At 36.5% G+C, this 19,041-nt stretch overlaps 1 long non-coding RNA gene across 1 annotated transcript in view; it reads left to right on the top strand.

Annotated features, from left to right (window-relative positions):
- The window catches only part of LOC141350207 (uncharacterized), a 42,546-nt gene extending 24,278 nt beyond the window's left edge, over nucleotides 1-18,268 (top strand). Inside the window, exon 2 of the long non-coding RNA XR_012358197.1 lies at nucleotides 18,079-18,268. This is a non-coding gene — a long non-coding RNA (uncharacterized lncRNA). The remainder of the gene's footprint in view (nucleotides 1-18,078) is intronic.
- Nucleotides 18,269-19,041: the final 773 nt, after the last annotated feature.

Here is a 19,041-nt window from a genome sequence, read left to right as displayed (position 1 = left end):
TTTGCAGAGAAACCAATCTTGTAGTGCACTGCAAGGGGCTTACTAAGAAAATAAATCCTAGGAAAAAAAGTGTTTACCACTGTATGTATTACATGCATTAAATTTACATTTTATGCATTTGGCAGATGCTTTTATCCAAAGCGGCATACAGTGCATTACAAGGTATACATTTTTTATCAGCATGTGTGTTCCCTGGGTTTGACCCCATGACTTACCACTGAGCTATACAGGAGCACAGATTATTTAGCAGGATTATTACATTATTCATACAGGAGTATTAGATTATTTAACAACATACCAATGCCATTATCTGTTGTAATCAAATGTGAGTCTACTCTCCCATGCAAACGCTATTTGTGTGGCATTGCGAATCAATTTTATACAATATATCTCATGATGGTTAGGCTTAGTAGGCACCATATTGGATTTTAAAACAGAGCTGATGTGAAAAAGGCATCACATATATTCTATGTGAGGCAGTAAACATCTGGTAACACACAGTATAATGGTAGACTTGAAAACAGATTGAATGTGAGCTATTACCATTAGTCTCTGAGGTGCATGTGTCTCTAAGGGGTCATTCATATTTTCTACATGACGGTGATTATCGCCCATTTCTGATTACCAATGCAATTACAGGTCATAAGGCATTTAGCACAAATCTGTTAAAAGGACATGAGGGTGAAATGCAGAGACAGCATGTGGTAGTCATGTCATTTTTAGTTCAACAGAAACTGATCAACTGCCAGAAAGGTATCTGTAAGCGGGACCACCATTTTTACACTCCAGTGTATAAGGGAGACGATTTTAATTTTGTTCCAAGCTCATGATTTGATGCAGCGGCCTTGCATTTGCATGCAAGTGTTTTTGTCAACTTTCAACATGTTGTAAGGTTAAACGTTTCATGCAATGTAAAGAGCAATGAGAGAAAAATCCACATGAATAATTTCCGAAGGAACGGTTACAGCCGCTTATGCGGATCCTGAGATTGCGCAGTGAGATAATGTTTCTTCTCCTCCTCTGACTTAACATGAAAGCTCTTTGCAAGAAAGTGCTTATGGTAATTATGGCCAACTGTTCTGAATTAAAGCTAGTTTTCACAACATGACACCTCTGAAATACTGCAATTTCTCTCTAGAGAAAAATCACCACTGTCTTCAGTCTCGGAGAACTTTGTCTGTGCAAAGCTATGGCACGCAACGCACATGAAATATGTGTTTGTTGTGCTGTTAAGGTGTGATAAATTACACAAAAGCTCATTAGCTACTTTTTCGCCCTGGAACTTAGTGGGTCTGTAGTGATGGGTCATCTGTGTTCGCCAGACCTTACATAATTTAAAAAGATGTAGAGGAAAATAACTTAACATTTGTGTCTGCAACTTCCAATTATAGAATTCGGTGTCTTATAATCCAATTTGGACACAACTGTTAAAGAGTAACTAAACCCCTGGTCAGAGCCTGACTCCATATTTGAAAAATGCAAGAAAAGTGGGCAGATCCCAACGGAGATATGGGGACGAACTAAGTGTGTGGTGAGATCGTAACAAGGGCGTGGTGAGCTTGAACCAGCTTACGTCACGAGGCATTTTTTGGACCCAACATCCAATAGGAAAATTCAACTGCAGTAGCCACCGTTCAACCTGAAGAGGGCAGCACTCAGACGTTTTTACACCATGTAGTATTGAAACACTTTATATCCAAATCTTAAAAAACGTACTAAACTACTAGTATTCATTAAAACAGTAACATTGGACGTTGTTATATAAGGGGTAACGTATAGGTAGCTGGTTGATATCGCAGAAATAAGTCCTGACAGTGTGATCAGGTGTATCAAACTGAAGGGGCTTATTTCACGATAACAACCTGCTGCCTGTACATTATCTCACTTATTACACGTCTTTTTACCTCATAAGTAAGGTAAGGAACAATAAATATTGATTTGAAATATGTGCTGTTTTTAACAAATGCAGACCTTCTGCGAGGAAAAACTTTTGTTTTCGGTTTTAAGATAAGACAAGATGTCACAAAGACGCTATTTGGTTTAATAATTTAATGTCAAATATGTTAGGGGTGCAATGGTTCAAATTACTAACGGTTTGGTGTGTGCCACGGTTTTAGGGTCACGGTTTCGGTACGTTTCGGTGTGTGTGTATGTTTACTAGGGGTGACCCCGTATAGTCGAAGATTCGATGCATCGTTAGGAGAAGCCTGATTCGACTACCAATCTCGCAGTCGAATCGTCGCAGATGTGTTATGAAATGAGGATCCTGTAATTTTGGCGTATATGGTAGCACTGTGCACAACTCTGATTTCACATATAACAGCTTTCTTCCAATATATGAATATACAGCATATTATTATAATTCTGCAAATAATATGTGAAGTATCAGCTTTCAATAAATATTTTTAAAATGCGTGTATAAATCCAGCAACCCCTGTGACAGGGCTACACGTCCATAAGAGGTTCCTATGTTAATAAACCATTGCCTCTTTGTTTCTACATTTAAAAGAAAAAGCTGGCAATTCTGGCTATACTTTCATTCTTTAAATAATTTCTTCATTTTATTTTATTTTATTTTATTTTATTTTATTTTAATTTAATTTAATTTTATTTAATTTAATTTAATTTAATTTTATTTAATTTTATTTTATTTTATTTTATTTTATTTTATTTTATTTTATTTTATTTTATTTTATTTTATTTTATTTTATTTTATTTTATTTATAAATCACTCTGGGTTATCTGATGTATCTATTTGGCTTGTGTTTTGTTTTCGTGCACTTGAGGCATTTTGCACATTTGTTCTGCACTTTGTTACTTCTGACCTTATTTTATTTAAAAAATTTATTTATTATAAACGTAAATTCTGATCTAATCTCTAAATCTCCAAAGTCTGTACATTTTGGATTGCTTTTTGTTGTATAGATTTTGCACTATTGCGTGCTGGCCATGCTTGCGCATGCAATTTAGCCGAACGTGCTAGGTGCTCTGCGTCTCATATTTAGAAGTTCATCAAACTAAACATTAAAAAACGGATGTTTTCGATGAGTATAAGTTTTTTAAATGTATTTAAAACATATGGTTATCTTGTCAAAAGTTAAACTACAAAATAGGCAGGGACGGACTGGGACTAAAAAACAGCCCTGGGGCCTCATTTATCAACATTGCGTAGAAAATGTTCTATATTTGTACTTACGAATGAAATTTAGAATGTGCCTAAGTACAAAAAAATCGGGATTTATCAAACGTGCGCACGTGGTTCGTACGCACATCAGTAAGTAATCCTTGATGATAAATCCCACTTGTTCTTAAGCACCATGCTCGTGCACGTTCATAGTCATTTGCATTCCGAAACGCCTCCAATGAACCATGTATGGTGACAACACCTCCCGTTATATGTCACGTGGTTGTGCTTTTTCCCTTATCGCATTAATGACAAAGAGAGCGTAAAAGAGGAATTTTACAGACACAGAAATTGAGTTACTGGTGGATGAGGATAAATCCTAATAACACATCCTGATTGGTTTACTTAGTGCGGGAGGAATAACTAACAAAAGAAAACAAATCTACATGGGAACATGTTACCAGTGAGTTTCCATTGAATATAAGGGGGAGAGAACACTTTCAGAAATAAAAAAAGTTGTTTGACATTAAATTATCAGGGGAAAAAAACGCGTCACAGCACACCGACGTGAAACGAGTGCAACTGGAGGAGGACAACTTTCCACCTTAAACAGCAGCATATATAATCAGCATCATTGGCGCGATCTTTGAAAACGCGCTACCGGCGGAATGGATTATTTGCCAAGTCTTCCAATATCGCAAGATAAGCCATTGCACTGTGTCAAGCATTTACCGGAGACTTCATTTATACAAATCACATGTAGAGCTTTCACAGATAAAGATACATATCACAAATAAATCATTATAATTATTTGCTGTTACCATACTGACATTAATCGTTTTTAACACCTGCTTGTGGATAATAAATAGACACTTCTTTACTCACTGGAACAGGGTCCTGTGTAGTATCGCTATTCTACCACTAGATGCTCTGCGTACGCATACTCAGAGGTGTGCGTATATTTACACACATTTCTACGTATAAGTGCAATTTGATAAATTCCACACTTTGCGTAAAACTGTTCCTACGCACACTTTACGCACACTTCTGTGCGTACGCACGTTTGATAAATGAGGCCCCTGGACTTTGACTAGGCCCGGCCCAAAGCAATCGGAGTGCGGAAACTCGACAACAACAATAACGCCTGGCATGAGTGTCACAAGACTTTAATTGTGGCTCATGATACTATCCCATCCAAATTATAGCAATAGCACTGATGTTGACTAGATGTTGTGTTAAAAGCATATTATTCTAGATTAACTTGAATACTCACATGTAAATGGAGGTCTCAACACACTGCAGTCCCTCTGGCTGAACCAATACAAAACAGGTATCTGAAACACACAATACAGTACTGTATGAGTTATATGATAAATCACAAAGTAAAGAGGTTTTAATATACAGTTTAACTTGAATACTCACATGTAAATGGAGGTCTCAACACACTGCAGTCCCTCTGGCTGAATCAATACAAAACAGGTATCTGAAACACACAACACAGTACTGTATGAGTTATATGATAAATCACAAAGTAAAGAGGTTTTAATATACAGTTTAACTTGAATACTCACCTAAAAAAACAATCCAGCAATGGAATTTTACTCAATGTTGGGGGATAAGGATTTTCTTCAACAGGTCGCTTTGTTCTGCAACTAAATAGTTCAGTTATTTTGTGACATTTAGCTGCTTCACCATCTAAATTCCGCAATTTTTTTTCTCTCGCCTTCTCAGCCCCACCCTTTTCTTTCCGCCTTTTACTAGCGGCCGCGTTATGCATATTGTTTGTTTGTTTCTATGCTTCTATGTTCTACTTCTATCTAACGTCTTTGCTGTTGGTTTTTCTCGGTTTTTCTTCCTCCTCATACCACTTCTTCTCCTTACTTGGCGGCCACGGCCAGTGCAGCTGGCATCCAACTTAAAGGTGCATTACTGCCACCTACAGTACTGGAGTGTGAAACAGATTAGTGGGGGAAAAAAAACAGGTAATGACTGCGTGCGTGGCGGGTGGTGGGCCGGCCCACCGGCCGTCCTTAGTACCGGCCGCTCTGTGATTCTCCAGATCACACAGATGGCCAGTCCGCCCCTGAAAATAGGTAAGCCGTTTCTTTAAATTTCCGTGATGAAACGGAAAATATCTGCACCGAACCTATATTTATGCCTGACACGACTGTCTTTCTTGTGATTTAATATTATGGTTGGTGTTCACTTTCAAATGATAGAAAAGAGATTCCTGAAATAAATAATATCATCAGTTGTTTCTGTATCTAAAGTGAATGGAGATGATCAAAGTGAAAGCAAGCAGGTATTTCTGTGCTACATAATAACGTGTCGTGTCTATAAAATCATTAATTTCAGTGTTTTCATGAATTGTATATAAAGCTTAGTTTTTATAATTTGCAGTAACAATCACAAATTATTTCTCATTTGTCGTTTTTTTTGGTCATGACTGCTTTGACGAGCTTAATCTCCAAATTAAATAAAAACACTGAATTAGCCGAGGTTTCCAAGGCAGGATCACCTTTGTTATATTTTTAGGTTTAGTTATCAAAATATTTTTTGTGTGATGTTCTGTAGATCGTGGCTTTAATATGTTATGAGGAATAATTAAACAACATGTTGCCTTACATTTTACCTTAAAAATATATAAATGCATCGTCAGTTTTGTCTTCGTTCATCACTTGAAAGACAGTTTTTGGTCACTTTATCAGAAAGTTGTTTATGTGTGCTGCTTGTGAAAGAAAATAAGAGTTACCAATTTGTACCTGGTCTGACCCCCTCCCAACCCATGCACACACACACACAGATGATTCGACTATCGGTCGACTTTGAAAAGATTCGACAATTCTGATTCGAATATGTAAATCCTTAGTCGAGGACAGCCCTAATGTTTACGGGGACAAAAAGGCTACTATCAAATTTAAAGAAAATGAAATTTTTCTATATAAAAAAAAAATTATGACTTTAATCAGCATTGTCTTCTCTTCCGTGTCTGTTGTGAAGCGCATGCACAAGACTAACGTCACGTGACTGCAGTGACGTGGATGACGTGATATCCTCTAGGGATGCACAATCTTGATTTTTCATGGCAGATTTTTATACCGAGTTTTTTTTAACAAGCAAATTGGTCGATTCCGATTTCCAATTTTTTAAATTCTTATCAAGCCTCAAACAAGAAAGAATAAAAGTATACATAAGCAAAATGTTTATTTGGTATTTAACAGGCTAAACTTGGTTTTGGCTATTGAAGACAATAACTGTAACTATCTGAAATTAACAGCAGTAACTGTGCAGTAGGCTACATTCAATACAACATAAGTGCTTAAATGAGACCATGACTTGTATGGTTGTAGTGAGGGTTGAAGGTCTTGCATGCATGAACTGACTAAAATGGGTGTATCTCACAGGGAATTCGTGAGACTTGAGAGACCTGCGAATTTACTGTTGTTTCTCCGCGATTAACTTGTCGGATTGCAATCTTAACCTCCTGCGCACATATTTCGAAACACTTTCACACAAAAGACATGTCTGCGAATGATTAAAAATGTAGTCTGTGCACGCAGGGGGCACTTTGGGAAAAATCGGCCGAAAAAATACAAAAAATAGGGATGCACCAGTTGACCGGCCGTAAATCGTAACCGATTCCGATTTATGGCCGGTCAACCGGTGCATCCCTATTATCCTCAGACATGTTTGCATTTTTTTTTCAAACTTACAGCGTGCATCTCCCTCAGACTGTAAACAAAGCCAGGGCCACAAAAAAACACACAAAAAACAGCTTGGGCCAGATAACACGTCAGCCGCGTTGTACGTCATCTGCGTCACTGCAGTCACGTGACTATAGTCTCGCACATGCGCTTCAAAACAGATGCGAAAGAGAAGACAATGCTGAATAATGTCGTAATTTTTGTTATTTTTGTTATTTTTGGACCAAAATGTATTTTTGATGCTTCAACACATTCTAACTGACCCACTGATAATATAAATCTAAAACATCTGTGTTTCCGAAGATGAACAGAGGTCCCACAAGTCTGAAACGACATGAATGACATTATTTTCATTTTTGGGTGAGCTATCCCTTCAAATACAGTAACGAAGTATTTGTACTTCGTTCACTTACTGCCTAACAGGATGTTAGATACCTAACCAAACTGCGCCGGAAGTGGACATGCACAAAGTCAGTCCCGCACACGAAACCCAGAAGCATGATAATCCCCTATGTGCTTTAGTTTCTTTGGCACTCCTGCAAAGGTCTGTTGAGACTTTGAATAAACATCCCATTCCTTACCTTTAGTGGCCTTAGCAGACCCCATTTTATAAGTTCAAAATGTTTTACTTAAAAATAATTTTCTTTTTACTTAAACCTTATATCATGGGACCTGAGACACAATGTATTCATAAATATTCAGTAAGGAGTCCCTGCCCACCTCCTAGAGCGAAAATCAATGGTGCAGTAATGGACCTGAATAGACGCTTTGTTTAAAAAAAAACAAAAAAAAAAGATTTCGCCCACCAGCATGCCTAATGTGGGCACCTTGCTGATAGATTGATCTATCGGGACACTCCGCAAGCTATCATCAGTGTAAAGAAAGAAAGAAAGCGCCTTGCGGGTCTTGGGCATTCAGAGTTGCAGAGCACCGAGGGGAAATGAAATTTGTTTAACTGCATTGTACGTGGAATAATCTACTCCCAAATCATTAAAATTTATAAGGAGGTAACACAAGGCCGGAATGAGATTTTGATGAGATGTCAGTGTCTTTCAATGATGTTTCCTGAGATGCAAATAGGTGAGATATATTTTGGCAGGTGATGGACAGAGCTGCACCATGCAGTGTTTGTCCTCCTAATAATCTTTAAAATTACAATAAAAAATCAATACACTCAGGATGTTTTAAGTGTGGCTTGATCCTGTAAAGTAGTTGCCAAAGAGAAGTACATGATGGCTTAATATTTTTCAGTCAGTTTATTACTCAGTATGTTTGTTTATATTCATCTCACTTTAGCCTCAACTTTTCCTACTTAAAATGCAGTTTAAAAATGCAACATTTGCGTCTCTTAAACTCTTCTGCACAGTTTTGGTCTTAAACAGAATTTACCACCCACTTTGGGTCTGCCTAAACTTCCAACAGGCCCCTGGCCCATGTAGAAACAACATTAATTTGCACTCCACATTTCACTTATTGCCACAAGCAAAGATTAAACACAACTACACTTTATTACTGAGGGAATCCTTATTTGTTTCTTTGCCTTAGCAGTAGATTCTTTGGCTTGTCTTGTCTGATATGAGGTTGGAAGCAGATGGGTGATTCTCACAAAATTAGACTTATGAGGTGTCATGAAACATTTTGATAAAAAGTAAATGCAAAGTAAGAGTATCAAAAAGAATCATACAGTTACAAACATCTATTCATGTACTATTTTGCACATGATTTCAAATGACATCATACAAACCGAATTTTGTTTATTTTTTCCACATTTAAGGGGAAAATTTTCATTACCGCAACGTGTCCATGACATGGATTTAGTTTTTTTGACATGATACATTTATAATTAAAAAATCTAAAAAATAAAAAACTTCAGTGCATAAACATTAACAGTAAAGAAACATGTGGTATTTGGTGATTATTGGTAAATGTAGACAATAATAAGGAATATAAATGTGTCCAAGACAGTGGCGGATGCAGAACGTGACATATGGGTGGGCATGGATTAAGTCCGGGTGGGCCTGAATCTATGGGTGTCACTTTCACTATAACAAGTCTATAAAATTCGTCAAAACTTCAGGAATTACAAGCGTATTGGTGAGAACACTAATTTAAACAGCATACACACACACACACGAACTGCACGTCACATTTTTGACATTATTGATATACTTCAAATTGTAATGCAACATGACATTAATTAAGCCTTTTTGTTAAAAAAAATTAATTATTGGGCTGTCATAGCCTACAAAAAAGAACCTGCACACAGTGACAAGAAATATAAATGAACACAAAAAACCTAATACTATTTAAAATAGCCCATTAAAACTGTTTAAATAAATTAAGCTACTAAATGCTTATAATGAAGCTTCTAACATCATATTCTCTTCATGCAAATCACTAAAAATATATTTTCGTTCTCACATATTTAAGTTAACTTACTAAATAAAGAAAGAAAAAGGGAATTGCTAGAATAATGTTTGACTCTGAGGTTAAACGAAATGACAAATAAATAAACATTTAATATACTTTTGATGAGCATAAGAGCAATCGGGTAGCCTACGTGTGAAGAGCGGAGCGCGCATATCAGACGTGAACACGAAAGGAATAATGGGTTTAATTATGCTTTCACTTCATTTCCTGACAGTTTTACTTGTTAGTGGGGATAGTAATGACTAACAAGATGACACCGAATTACATACAATATAATTATCTAACTAAATCTGAGAGAATGCAAACACATTACAATATTTTTTCCTCCGCCCGACAGGCAGGGCGCAGATACATTTTCGTAGCCCGACAGGAATTCGCCATAGCCCCGGCACTTCGGGGTAGCGATTTTGCGAGCCCTGCATAGGTTTGTTTTGTAGAAAGACTTTCTTTAAAGTGAATTTCGTTTTGTATAAATTGTATCTTAATATTAATCAATGTTTAATCAAACAATTGCCTCGATTTAATAAATAAGAAGCAAACCAAGAACGTCTGTGGTGTGGATTGAAGTGAACCCACTATATTTCCGCAGCCTACGTCTTTCTGCTTTTAATGCATTTCTTAAATTAATGTCTCAATTACACAGTAGGCTTATAGGTTGTTATGATAGGCTATTTGTTGCTTAAAAGCAATAGGCTATATTGTATAAAGTGTAGCAATAAACGTGGCGTGACTTATAGTGCTGAGTTAGAGAGCTGGTAGGGTATATCAAACAACATCACTGTGATCAGATCTTTTCTTTCTATTTTTTACCCCGCTGTCATATTTGTTGTTTGTTTATGTTATGGAGAGGAAAGCGCGCAGCACATATTTATGTGTTGTTATTCAAAATACGTTTTCCACTTGCTTGCAAAAAAAGTTCTCGGGAATATTTTTCTCATTAGAACCATAATGTAACGCAACATTCAACTTCTTTATAATAATTTTTAAATAGTTATAAGGCTTACTTATAATTTTACTGTTTTTAACATAACATGCAATAGATAAAATACACCATGTGAAGTAGTATCCATGTCTAACTATAGAGGGGTTGCAAGTTTACAAACATTGCAGGGTGCGCGCGCATCCAGGAGGCAGAAAGCCTGATCGGTGAACTGATCCGCTACTGCAACAACCTTAATTATTGAAGCGTTCTTTATTGTTTGTATATAAATAAAACTTGATTTTAGTTGGATCTGTTTTTCTGTCTTTATCTTTGGAGTGTTACTGTGATACATGTATGAATTATAATGGTAGGCTAGTAACGTAATAGTCGCATCTACTGGTATATTAACATCATGCACCCAGCACTGACTCTGTTGGTACTATTTTCCACGCAACAATTCCTTGGCATTTTGACTTACAGACACCGCTACTAGCATACAACACAATGCACGTCTCTTCTTTCTGCCTCTTGGTTGCGCGCGCAACCAGTTAGTGACGTCGCCGTGCAACCCGTCTATACAGAGTAGTAATTTTTTACATTTCTGATTGGGCGGGCCAGCTGTCAATACAAACCCCGGTTTGGTGATCCACTCCCGGCCCGCCCATAGCTCCGCGCCTGGTCCAAGAAATATTTTCTCATCCTCCGCAACAATTTTCAATCATTTTTTAAGCCCTCAATGAACTAACTTTATAAAAAATAAATGTTGGAAGGGACATAATTGACTGTTACGCTCAAGATGGCTATCAGGTAAGCAGTTTTTATTTTTTTCTCTCCAGATAAAAGTTGAAATTTTGTTTGTCATAGTACCTAGACATCTTTTTAGTTCTCATTACCGAAACACGAGTTTGTAAATGCGCATATTTAGTGTAATGTCATGTTGCGGTAATGATAATTTTTATAATGATAAACAAAAAAAATATATAAATAATTTTATAGGAAATATGTTTTAAATAATGATTATAGTAAGTTCAGACCTTAATTTTATATGTGCAACAAAAAAACGGCTTCAAGGGTTGTTGTTTTTTTAAATTCTGGATGCTGGACACGAATTTCGTGAGAATGGACACTGGATTCTGTGAGAATCACCCAGATGGGTGTCCATGCTGGGACCTACTACAGTATGCAAAATAGCTGTGGTCCTTTAAAGTTTATGGCTGTGTCTCAGTCCGCTCCCTAGCTCTTGAGGTCGTAAATCAGTATATTGTGTATGCAGGTTCGGGCACTAGTAACGACGTTAGCTTACTTTGCAATCATTGGGACACTGTTCACTTTTTTCCTGTGACGTGTCTGCTTAAGCGCGTTGTGATAATTCACAGCTGTTATTCATCAACAACCAGCAAATCCGACATCGCTCTGATTTAATCTTTAAACACATGTTAAAGTATATGGTGAAAAATGCTTTCATTATCCTCTTACACCTCCATGCATGTATATGTTGTGGAAAATACATATGTGTGGATCTGTCTATTAATCTAAACTGTCCAGACTTCCCGCAAGTGAAAGCCAGATGTGTGTTAGAATAAGTTTAATTTATTTTCATGACAGGTTTTTAATGAACATTACCCTTTGACTGTCACGTGCTTTGCTTTCACTGTCACCTAGCATGCATTACATTTCTCGCTGTAATTACATTAGCCACAGGCTATTATTGACTTATTCAAAACCCTCATGCTACAATCCAGTATGAAAGGGCGTAGATTTGGTTTGAACATTGAAGGGGTTAAAGTGTCAACTGTCGTTTAAGTACATTTGTTTATATATTGGAGAAGAGTCATTTTTAGTTTTGATTTCCCTCCCAGAAACTACACATTTGCCTATAATGCTGCGTTCACACCAGCCACGGTAGAGGCATCAAGCGCGAGTGATTTCAATGTTAAGTCAATGTAAAGAGGAGTTGACGCGCGTCTGGAGGTCTTGCAGCGTGAATGGACATTTAGCGTGGTGCAGTCGTAGACGCGATTCCACCTCATTTGCGCAAATTGAGCATTCAAACGCCTCAAACGTGTCTGGTGTTAACCCACAGTTACGATTCTACATTTCCATAAATACAAAGCTCTTTAAGTATACACTGTAAAAAAAGTCCGTAAAAATTTCAATGTTATTGCAGCTGGGTTGCCGGTAATTTACCGTAGATTTACATTTATGTTATTTACTGGCAAGAGTTTGTTCAAAGTTAAATAAATTTTAAATATTAACAAGTCTTTATCTTTACAGAATAAAACTATACAATAACAGCCTCATGCAAAGCATTCTGGGAACAAGAAATCATCAACAACCTTTTTCTGTTTTTTGCTTCAGATTTTGTTTCCCAGAATGTTTTGCTTGATGCTGTTTTTTAGTTTTACTCTGTAAAGACAAAGACTTGTAAATGTTTAATGTTCATTTAACTTTGAACAAAATGTTGCTGGTAAATAACATAAATTTAAATCTACGGTAAATTACCGGCAACTCAGCTGCAATTTCTACGGATTTTTTTTACAGTGTAGCATTAAATTGATTATACACGTTTAAAAGCAAAATGCATAATCCTATATTGTGTGTCCATACTGTTGCCTTGGTCCTGACAGCTGACTAAAAGTCTGTAAAATAGGAACAGATATATAGGTACAGTAACACATTGCAGCTACTGTAATTAAAGGGTTAGCATCTTTCCAAATATACAACTTTACAGTAATATGCTGTAATTTATAATTTGATCACACAAATAAACGATGTGAGTGATGACAAAGGCACAGCGTGACTCTTTGTGCATTATGCATACTGGATTTTCCCTTTCTTTCTTAAAAATAAATAGCCGATCTTTGCTTAGCATTTTAAAGACGGATAAAAAAGTTAACTTTGTGGAAATGTTATTTGTGATTGCAATTCATCAGGATTCAGTCTGTTTTGAATATTTTTTATTTCAGATAAATATGAGAAATTATAACTCCTACAAGTAATATTTGGCATATTTTCTTACTCAAATTATCAAACAAATAATTATAGCAAATTAACTCATTCCCAGCCAGCCTTATTTGGAAAAGTTGCCCGGCAACAATGATTTTTAGAAAAGTTTTACAAAATGCCTACATACCGGAAAAAAGTTGTATCTTATCTTCATTTGTTCTCTTAAATAGAGGTAGGTTTCTTCAAAAATACAAAATTTTGAGCAAAAAGCTGAACTAATTGCATTTTTGTAAAGGAATTTGGTTAGAGATCAGATTCAGAACGATGATCAAAACATACATGGATTTAAAATGTTGTTAAATTAGTTTTTGCTTCAGATTTTTTATGAATTGGGTATTAGCGTCATTTAGTGGATAATAGCGAAATTACAGATTACCATAAAAACTCATCAGGAAAGCGTTATTGGCAGGGGAATGTTTCTCTTAATTGATGAGATAACTTGTCAATGGCAGGTAAAGAGTTAACACCAGCTACATTGACTACACTGAAAAAAAATATTCATTCAATTTATTCAATTTTTAGGGTAAGTGGTAGCAATCAATTTATTTAAGCTGCAACAAACAAAACAATTAGAAATACAAAACAAAAACAAAAACTTTTGTTTAAATGTAGCCTAAAAAAAATTATTGCAACCACTTACCTTAAAAAACTGAGTAAATTGAATGAATATTTTTTTTTAGTGTATATAAGTAAATTCAACTGATTACCCAGCTCCCATCTGATTGACTTGTAATTGGATCAATTACAAATGAATCAGCCAATCAGATTAGCACTTACTAGACTAGTTTGTGCAGACTGTGTGCAGTATGCATCAGATGAATGTGATGCGGTCATGTCTGGTGACTCAAAGCATACGTTAAAGCATACGCAGTGATGTGATGTGGTGACTACGAGTGAAGGCACACGATTATATGCCATCCATCTCCTGTGAGATACTGTAGTAGAGTGTAGGCAAGATGAAACAGGATTTAATGTTACCATGAGCAATTTCACTCTTCAATATGATTTGTCTCTGCCCACATACAGGGTTATAATAGAAAATGATGCATGGAAAATCGTGTCAGAAATCATAAGCATTGTAAGTGGGTTTGATTTGTGCATTATGAACCGCAGCAAATGCTTTGTCTTCTAGTGTGCTTCAGGAAGAAGACTGACTTTATGTCAAAGTAGAATGACATCTCATTTATACCATTTACCACTGTTCAATTCTGATTCATGTTATAAATGCTGGTTTTTATTAAAGGTTGCTCTAAGTTGGGTTTAGTTTGATGTCTTTCTGCAACCTGTTACAATATGAGAATCAGTAACATTATACTACACAAATGTACATCAACAGTCAATGTTGCCCCAAAAATCTACAAGATGTGTCCTTAAATTAAACAGGCCAATGGGCTGAGCACTTACTCATCCAATCAGGTGATTTAGGCTTTGTACTGGAAAAGCAGATGGCTGGACACAAAAACTCGTGAGCAAAGCCAGATGGATGTTTTTATTACTATGTGGGACTGGAGACAATATTTGCATTTAAATGCACCTTTTGTTTACACCTGTAATGACTTAGATGCCCTGCTTGATATCATCTAATGATGTAGCATTTTAAAATTGTACAGATTAATTGCTATCTGTGTGTGTTGTGTTGTGTCAGTCAACAATATGTGATCCTTTTGTCTGAGTCCTGTGATGTTATTGTACTGTACATTCTGGGTCAGTCTCCAACTGCGGAATACAAGGCAAGTCGATTTTCCATTTTAAGATGTTAAACAATTCATAAGCAGTCATCATTGAACCTGTTAATATACCAGGATCAAATTACAATAGACAAACACAAGAGTCTCTGAAAGACAATAATATTTGCGGCAAATACAATGAAATTTAACATGCTAAACGCCTGGGAAAAGTGAGGACGCATGTCTTTGAACAAAAGAGGGTTACTGGAAGAATATAAATAATTTATTGGAGCAAGACAAGACTAAAGCTGATTTTCCATACCAAACCATTATTTTTGCGTTATTGTTCCATTCTGTGCCGATTTCATTTTCAAGTGTGGGCTGATAATAGCGTTCTTTGAAATGTAATGCAAACACATCAGTCGTTGCCTTCGTAATGCAAGGGTATGCAAGTTGGTATGCGATGTAAATAGTGAGTGAATTATAGGGGATTATCTTTTATGTTTTGTATTAGGACTATTTTTACCTGATTTGTGTTTATGTCCCTCAAGAAATGAGCTTTACTTGCTACAAAGAGAAACCAGCCAGGCAACAGACAATGACCAATCCTAACTATTCCATGTTGAGAATTCCAGGTCGAGCACGGTTTGAAATGTGCCGTGTCGAAACAGGCTTGAGTGGAAACATAACTGTAACCATTCTTAAAGGAAAACTCCCCCGTTTTTCAATATTTTATTATGTTCGTACCTCAAATTAGATTAATTAGTACACACCTATCTTTATTAAATGTGTGCACTTCATCTTTGTACAGCGCGTTGTGAATGTGTTAGCATTTAGCATAGCCCCATTCATTCCTTAGGATCTAAACAGGAATGAATTTAGAAGCAACCAAACACTTCCATGTTTTCCCTATTTAAAGACTCTTATGTAGGGTTCACACCAGACGCGGTAGACGCGGCAAGCGCGAGTAATTTACATGTTAAGTCAATGCAAAGACGGGATTAGGCATCGAGTTGAAAAATCTGAACTTCGGCCAATTTCCACGCCACGTTAACCAATCAAGACCTTGCTGTAGTAGTGACGTGATTAATTGAAGTGAGCGGAGTGGCGAAGTCTTAGCGGAGTCGCTCTCATGACACAAATTTCCACGTGAATGTCTCGAATGACTAAAATTTCACACACAGCTTTCACGCGCGAATGAAGCGAGTGAACTCAAATGTTCAAGCGTCCGACTACGCGTGAATAGCGCATTTTTGCCGCCTCTACCGCGGCTGGTGGGAATGGACCATTACATGAGTAGTGACACGAGTTAGTATGGTGGCACAAAATAAAATGCGGCGATTTTTTTAAGCAGAAAAGCAATTAGTTTGCAGCACTTCGACCTTGGCGCGCAGTAACATCATCACTCTTGACTACTCCCCCTCTCGCTCAAACTTCCTTCAATATTACTGCGTCCAAAATCGAAGTGCTGCAAACCAAGTCCTCTTTCACCATACAATATAGTTCTCATTTTTATCCGCTTAAAAATCGCAGTTTTTTGTGCCACCATACTTACTTGTGTAACTACTCATGTAACAGTCTTTAAAGGAACAGTATGTAGGATTGTGGCTAAAACTGGTACCGCAATCACACAACTGGTGGCCAATACACAACATGACAACATAAACATCAGTTGAGGGCTGCAACTCCACTTTTTAAATGACAATATCCTGGCCAGACCACTGTTGTCAGTGATATAAATATTTTCTAATGAAAATGATTTCTTAATATCTAGTGACATATCAGGGCCATTTTATGATTAATTGATATCCATTTCTTACATACAGTTCCTTTAAATAGGGAAAATATGGAAGTGTTTGGTGGCTTCTAAATTCATCCCTGTTTGGATACTAAGGAATGAATGGGGCTAGGCTAAATGCTAACACTTTTACGACGCGCTGTACAAAGATTAAGTGCACGCATTGAATAAAGATAGGGATGTATTAATTTGTCTAAGTTGAGGTAAGAACATAGTAAGATATTGAAAAACGGTGGTGTTTTCCTTTAAAATGGTGACCAGGGGTTTAAGAACACATTAAACATACTGTATATGACCCGTTATGCTTTGCATTGATGTATGGTTTGTACTTAAGACAATATTTGGCCGAGATATAACTATTTAAAAATCTGGAATCTAACTATTGAAAAAAAAAATGCCTTTAAAGCATAACTAAACCCCTGGTCAGAGCCTAACTCCATCCATTGGCAATATTTGAAAAATGCAAGAAAAGTGGGCAGACCCCAACAGAGATAGAGGGGACAAACTACAGGTAAGTGTGTGGTGAGATCGTAACAAGGGCGTGGTGAGCTTGAACCTGCTTACGTCACAAGGCATTTTTTGGACCCAACATCCAATAGGAAAATTCATCTTCAGTAGCCACCGTTCAACCTGAAGAGGGCAGCACTCAGACGTTTTTACACCATATATTGTAGTATTGAAACACTTTATATCCAAATGCTAAAAAACTTACTAAAATCAATGAACAGCACTAATAAAGCACCATTCTTACAGATCATTAACCAAAAAAAGTTGGTTTAGGGTTTAGTTACTCTTTAAAGTCGTCCAAATGAAGTCCTAAGCAACTGCATCCGCTTACAAAAATAAACATTTATCTAATAACAGTAGGAATTGTACAAAATATCTTCATGGAACATGATCTTTACCTAATATCCTAATGATTTTTGGCATAAAAGAAAAATCGATAACTTCGACCCATACAATGTATTGTTGGTTTGCTACAAATGTAGCCGTGTGACTTGAAACTGGTTTTGTGCAGGGTCACATATTGGATTCAGATTTAGAAGCTTATTGTGGTGCCTACAAAATACTAAAAATAAATAAATAAAATAAAAGCATGTACTATACCTTTTTTATTCAATTTTTCTGTTAAATAAGATAAATGTGTTCAATGATCATCAGTGAAACAAAGCAAAACCATTTTCTAGCGCTGTATATTTCATCACATAGCTACAAATGTGCCATAAAAACTTAATGTGAAAAGCTTTTTGACTTTCATTGATGGAAAAATGACTTGTTTTTTTAATTGGCAGCAGTGAAGTTTAAAGTAAATGAAGTGCCATTGATTCCTCTCTGTGCAGGTTTGAAAAGCAATCTTTGATTCAGATTTGACTGTGAGACAGAAGGTTGAAAGATTGATGGATTTGTCTTCTCCTTTACGTGAACAGGCCCAGTGGGAGTCTTCTAACCGGAGGACATCATGGGTAGACCATGCTTTGCCGGTGCAAGCAGTAATTGATTTTCAGCCAAACCTAACTAACAGCCAGCTGTTCATCTCCTCATAAAAGCATTATTTTAAAATGATGCATTAGCATGACGAATGACAAGTTCGATGTAATTAAACAAGTTAATATGTGACGTTTTCCTAATGAATACTCGCATTGCAGCAAAATGTGAACTACTGCCTGATATGAAAACGTGATCTTGCACAGATTTTATTTAGATATTTTGAAATGCTTTCATTGTCGTACAGACAGACTACACTCATTGAAATCCTTTCAGTGATGTACACATAATGGGAGCGTTTGATTTAAATCGGGTGCATTTTCACTCAAATTGGTCTCCAAATCTTCTCATACAGCACTTTAAAAAGCACTCATTCTTTGGTATATGGCTTAATTTTCATTTCCTATCTCCAGTGTTTACCAGCCTCCTTTTTCAGGATTTAAATTCTTGTGGGCTTTGTTTGTTTGTGTGTTGAGTAATTATAGCCATCAGTCTTACAGAAACGCAATGACATTTCATGCACGTACAACTCTATCGTAATTATCATTACAGCAGGATTGAAACGTCCCATGAAAGTCCCAGAGAATTCTTTGTGAAAATCTTAAAATGGGTTTATACAAATTTGAGTGAGGCTAGTGTTCAGAACAGACTTGTAACTCTATACTGTCATACTATACTATATACTAATGTCTACTGTATGGTTAAAAATGGTCCCTAGCTGTCACTGTGGCGTATCCCTTTAAAAAGCTACATCTTTGAACTTAAATGTTATATTTTAGTACCTTAGAAGTAGGGGAGAGCGGGGGTGAAAGTAAAATGTTTCAGAACTTAATTTTAAAAGCTAATGTTTTAGACAGAGATATATTTTTACTGTGGTCACAAGTGTGGTCTATCAATACCAGGTG

Source organism: Misgurnus anguillicaudatus, chromosome 17 (genome assembly GCF_027580225.2).
Source record: "Misgurnus anguillicaudatus chromosome 17, ASM2758022v2, whole genome shotgun sequence".
Lineage (NCBI taxonomy): Eukaryota > Metazoa > Chordata > Actinopteri > Cypriniformes > Cobitidae > Misgurnus > Misgurnus anguillicaudatus.
The sequence above is the reverse complement of the archived record's forward strand: the minus strand, read 5'-3'. Positions and strand labels throughout refer to the sequence as shown.